Source organism: Poecilia reticulata, unplaced genomic scaffold (assembly GCF_000633615.1).
Source record: "Poecilia reticulata strain Guanapo unplaced genomic scaffold, Guppy_female_1.0+MT scaffold_155, whole genome shotgun sequence".
Taxonomy (NCBI): domain Eukaryota; kingdom Metazoa; phylum Chordata; class Actinopteri; order Cyprinodontiformes; family Poeciliidae; genus Poecilia; species Poecilia reticulata.
Genome location: NW_007615016.1, coordinates 501,312 through 507,173, shown reverse-complemented (window position 1 = coordinate 507,173; position 5,862 = coordinate 501,312). Strand labels below are relative to the sequence as shown.

At 41.6% G+C, this 5,862-nt stretch overlaps 1 long non-coding RNA gene across 1 annotated transcript; it reads left to right on the top strand.

The window, feature by feature from the left end:
* Window positions 1-3,112: 3,112 nt before the first annotated feature.
* On the top strand, window positions 3,113-4,038 carry LOC103459996 (uncharacterized). The gene is made up of 3 exons (XR_532841.1): window positions 3,113-3,185; window positions 3,288-3,358; window positions 3,519-4,038. It is a non-coding gene; the product is annotated as an uncharacterized LOC103459996 (long non-coding RNA).
* The last annotated feature ends 1,824 nt before the right edge of the window (window positions 4,039-5,862 follow it).

Below are 5,862 nucleotides of genomic sequence, written 5' to 3'. Positions count from 1 at the left end.
CTTGCAGATGTAATCTCCTGAAGCCGTCTGCTGCCTTCAGGTTCCTCTTGTAAATATGAGGTGCATGGAAGAGAAAAACTCAGCCTCTTGGGAGCAAGAGAGAAGCAGACGATGATTGGCAGCAGCTTAACAAAGCACCTGTCTGCCACTGACAGATGGACACACACAAACATGCAAACAAAAGGCAGAACCTGTCCTGTTCTGCGCCGACACAAATGAGGCGGAAAGAGACGGAGTCTTTAACTCGCTGCTGCCCGGCCAAATTGGTGCCGGCAGCAGAAAGCAGCGCTGCAGCCGAACCAAATGACTGTGGGACATTATGCAAACCGCAGCCAGAGCTGGAGCAGCAGCAGAAGATGTGGTGACACCAGACTAAAGCTCAGAGATACGGCTTGTTAGCGGCAGCTCTATTAGCTTCGCCTCCTGCCCTTCCTCCTCCTCCATCCTGCTCACCTCCCTGCAGACCCAAATTGGCCTCCAGAACTCCACCTGCCTCCCTCCCAACCTGCGCCGCTCATGCATATGCATCCAAATCCCCTGCAGACACGGCCAGACGGGCAGGCCGGCATTACGCAGGTTCACCTAACAGAAGCGGTTTGTTACGACGGACCATTTGGGCCGAGCCGCCGCCATGTTGCCCTCAGCTCAGCTGTTTTAATCAGAGCGAGGCGGCGGAGTGGAGGCACCTTTCCCCCCGGCATTATCTCTGGATGGATGGATGGAGAGGCTGACAGCTCATCACTTAGACAAGTCAATTAAAGCTGGATGGAAGTTTTCCTTCCAGGGGTTAACAACGCACATGTATACCTGCCTGCAAATGACCTGAGACGGCTGAATGTGGAGCTGAATGCAAAGAGAGGAAACATTCATTTAACTCAAACCGTTGTTACTGGAGCTACTGTCATACGAGCTGAAGTCTGTAAAATACTTCTGAAAGTAGACAGAGGAGGCCTGACGTGTTGCTGCACAGACCATCTGTTTCAGACAATTATCCAACAGGCGCCTCACAGAAATAAGAGATTTTTTGTTATTTAGAATTAAAAAATGTGGAAACTAGTTGGCATCAATATGAAGGTTTTATTCCTGGAATTACATTGTATTTGTCTGTAATTGTTGCTAAAACAAAAACCTTTTGGCAAGTGAGCTGAAGTTGGTATTTGGCTGCTGATTAGTTTAACCCATAAAACCTGTCAGTTTTACTTTGACTAGGCGTTAGCTCAAGTCTGAGCGACTGTTAGCTTGACGGCCATATTCCACTTTACAGCCTCCAGAAAATCTCATTTCTGAGATACATGTGGAACAAAGTCAGATATGTTTGTGATCGTTTTCAAAGATGTCGCACTTCGAAGTGAGACACTCGTCGCCAGACGCCGTAAATCTGGACGTAAACGACGGCGAAGGGTCGGATTTAACTGGTCCACTTCAAAATGACGTCCGTTACTGCAAACCTTTTCTGTGCAGGTCACGTCGGGGTCATAAACCGAATCTGACTGCTGTGTTTAATATGAACAACATTAAATATTTCACTCATTCAATCATCAAAAGCAAAGTCTTGGTTTATTCACTGTTAAGATGTTTTTTCCAGTTTCGAGTTAATTGAGACAATTTTATGTTTTTCTTATGACAAACATAAATTAAACTTATGAATTCAACAAAACCAGAATTATTTAAAATGTAGAGAAAATAAAAATCAGGGAAAACATTTAAAGCTGACAGATTGTCAAACATGAACATGTTCTGAGTTTTATTAGTTCAGGATTTTTACTGAGGAGCTCAGACAGCAGCTGACTGACGACTTAATGAACAACAAGATGAACACGACGGCTGCGGCAGAGAAATGATTATAAATGCATCAAAGTGTCAACAGTAAACCAGACAACTTATGGAGTCACAAATCAAAATATGCTGATGTTTACATTTGTTGGCTGCATAATTCACTCCTTTGAAATCAACAGGCTGTAACTGGAGCTAAAGGAAAACCTGCTGCTGTCAAACTGATGTGATGTTAAACACGTCAACCCTCCATGTCTGCAGATCCCAACCAGCAGGAAACATCAGGCTGAATATCTGTGGATGTCATTAGCAACAACAGGAGCTAACGTCTGGCTGACAGCTTTGAGCTTTTCTGTCACACTGTGGTGAGAAGAAACGAATTCAGTCCAATGCCAGAAATATTTACAGGACAACAACAATAAACATGACAAAATGTGTTTGTAGGATATGAGATCCGTATTTCGTGTAGTTTTTCAGTGAACTCATCCGATCTGGACTCAAACTTTCTCATCTGCTGCTGTGTAAACGCAGCAGAAACCCTGAGACCTGAAATCTTCTCCAAACGCTTCTGGTTGCTCCAGCAGCGGCACAACCCGACCCGGCCCGGCCCGGCCCACAGAACCGGAACCAGGCAGCGGGGAGGATTCGTTACTCTGCAGCCAAACCGTGACGGCAGCTGTTCCCACAACACGTCCATTACTGCAGCTTCACTGAATAATATATTCAGAAATATCATTTATATAAATGAAATGTAACTTTAAAATCTACCTTTAATCATCACACAATCCAGAAAGATGAACACAGCTGTGAAAAAACAGCTGAGCACGAATGTGAAGAACCGGAGCTACTTTTCTATACAACGTTTCATAATTCATGTGTGAAATTCTGACCTTTTTATGGCATAAAGAACATTCAACACCAGTTAAGGCTGCGCCACTGTTATAAGATTTGACCATAAAAATAACTATTGTTTTTAATTCAAACTGAATATTATCATATTCAGTTATGATGCTCTTATTTTGTAATAGTGAAAATAAGATTCAATAAGGGTCAATAAAACTCAACGCAGAAACAAAATCCTTCAGTGAAGTTATGCCAACATGAAAACTGAGACAGAAATTACGCTAGAAATGTTTTCAAAACTTGTAAGATTAAATCTCATCTCGGCATAAATCCTGTTTCACCATAAACTCAGTTTTAGCATAAATCCTGTGTTGCATTGCGGCTTTTTCTGTTGTTTCTGCTGCACCGTTTTGACCCTCCTGGACCGCCGTACCTCCCAGTCCGTTTGGTTCTGTGCAGCTGTTCCTTCCCGTTTCAGAGCTGCTGCCCCAGCAGTCAGGCCAGGAGGAGGAACACGACTAAAATAAATCATAGCAACATAATAAATCTCTGCATTTCCATCATCTATGGTTGGAGTTTTACTGCATAGGATTCTATGATGAACCTACCAGACTTTAACTGTTTTACATGCATGTAAAATGAAAGGATTAAGACAATTCACTGCTTTTCAGGTTCACTAGACGCATCTTACTGCTCATAATGAGGATCATTTCTTTCTCCAACGGCGCTGCTTCACTAGCAGGTCAGCAAACACCAGATCTGCATGCCACTGGATGTGGAGAGGCTTAAAAATAAACTTGACTTTTGGAGTTGATCTTTGGGCTTAAGGGACTTTTGGTGTTTGACATTTTCTCTGTTGCGGCGGCTCAATCTGTCCGTTTGTGTGTTTGGATGACAAACAGACGCAGAGAGGAAACATGAAGCGGGCCGACAGCTGCTGGTGTCAGTGCTGCTGCAGCAGCGGCGTTTACCGCTGCAGCTGCAGCAGCAGACAGGTTGGACCGGTGAGCGAGGCAGCGGCGCATGCAGGACAGAACGTGACACGCTGATGGCTTTTCTAAACGATGAACTGATGACAGCTTTACTTTGATACCAGATGAATGAGAACGCAAGTGAAACAGTCCAACAACAGGCTTCATGGAAACGTCACAGTAAACAAACCAACCAGGAAAGCAGCAGGAAGAAAGTTCAAGATGTTCAGACATAAATATAATAATTACCTGGATGAGTAATGAAAATATTAGCAACAACATGTGGGCTGCTTCCTGCCAGGTCCAAAACAACCAGGCGGTTCTGAACTCTAACAAAAAAATACTACAAAGAAAAGAAACAATTATTGAGACGCCAAAATAATAAACATCAGGATGTTCAGCAGTAAAAAGAGACGTAGGAGGTTTGAAACACGACGAGACGAGACGCCAAACCCAGACCAGAATTATTCATACCTCTGGAGGAGAATCAGTCCTGGAGCAACAATCAGCTCTCATTGTGAGGCAACATGTTGACCAAACGAAACGAGTAAAGATCCATAACTTATCTTTATTCAGCCTGCGTAGATAAAGTTTATTACATGAACAGTTTGAACTGAACTGTTTCCGTTCAAAGTGAGTCATTCCCTGGAAACCGACCGACTGTCAGGATGAAGTTTAAACTTCTAATGATGATTACCAGCTAATCAGTTCAACTCCAGTTGGAATATTAAACAATGCAATAAATCAAAACAGAATCCAGAAACATTTAATAATCTTCCTTCAGCAGAGAGAAATAAACTGAGTGAGTTTGTTGATTGGCTTGTTTTGGATGTTATTCAAACCTAAAACCAGAAATTATGTGCAAGAGCAGAAATACTGCTACTAATATTATAATCTAACATAGTTTATTTGGTAAAAAGTCTATTCAGCTGATCAAATAATAAATCATTTAATGTTTAAAAATTGCATCATCAGATGAACCAAAATATAAAGTTCAGTGGAAATTTTGGTATTTTAAGAACCAAAATGACAATAATTCATATAAGGAACAAAAAAATAACAAAATAAAATGTTTTAAATCAGTTTCTTCCAATAAAAAAACTTAAGAGAAGCTGCAGGTTTGAGTGTCTGATGAGTTTCTGGCTAAAACATGTTTGATTTTCATTCAGTGGGAAGAAAATCCAGAAATCTGACTGAAGAAAGAGCAAAGATACATTTTTAAAATAAAGTTACTCAGGTAGATGCAACCAGTTACCAAACTCTGGTTAAACCACTGATGGCCTGACGAGACGACGCTCCTGAAGGAAGTGTGAGCGTATTGAAGTTTTTCAGAATAAAAGCTGCATGCTGTGATCCGAGTGCGCCTGTAAACCTTTCAGTGTTTGGACTGAGCGCCGCGCCGCAGGGCTTTTCTGCCGGAGCGGAAACACAGACGCTCACAGAGACAACGAGGACGACTGCAGGGAAAATCCTGCGTGATAATTACGCTCAACATGGTGCAGATCAGAATCAGCCCTGCTGCTCTGCAGGAAGCTTTCTCTGAGCTTAATTATGCCTCAGCAGTAATTAGAGCGGCAGTGACCCTCGGCTGCAGGAAAACACCAACAGAGCAGCTCAGGATCGACTTTTAGGATGTTTGACGTGTTTGTACTAATCTGGAAAAAATGCAGAAATCCTCCAAAAAAAGCCAAGATTTAAGGAACCACAACAGATTTCATTTATAAAGAAGCTTTTTATTTCTGCTCCTTTTGGTTCATAATCGCATCTAATTTATAAAATCTCAGTGAAATAAACTGAAGCCGAAAAATGAAGAAATGGGAAATAATTATAATAACTTTAACAAGAGACTGTAATTAAACTCCAGCGTAGATAAATTTCTTCAGGAGGTGAAAGTTGGAGTTGAAATATAAAGATTTTAAAATGTTTTAATGCAGAATCAGTAAATCTGCAGGCAGGAAAATGAATTTATTTATATTTGGAAAAATGTTTTTCATGTCTTCAGTCTGTTTCTGGCAGCAAAATGGAAACTTTTCATTCTTGTGTTTTAGATCTAAAGACACAAATTATGTTTTATTACTTTGAATGATAATAAAATGAAAGTATTACTAATAATAATAATTAACATGCACTGTAGATAAAGTGGACAGTTGTTAGTTTTTACCTTCCACTCATCTCCTGGGACACCGTTACCGTAGCAACCGCGGGACACCGTTACCGTAGCAACCGCGGGACACCGTTACCGTAGCAACCACGGGACACCGTTACCGTAGCAACC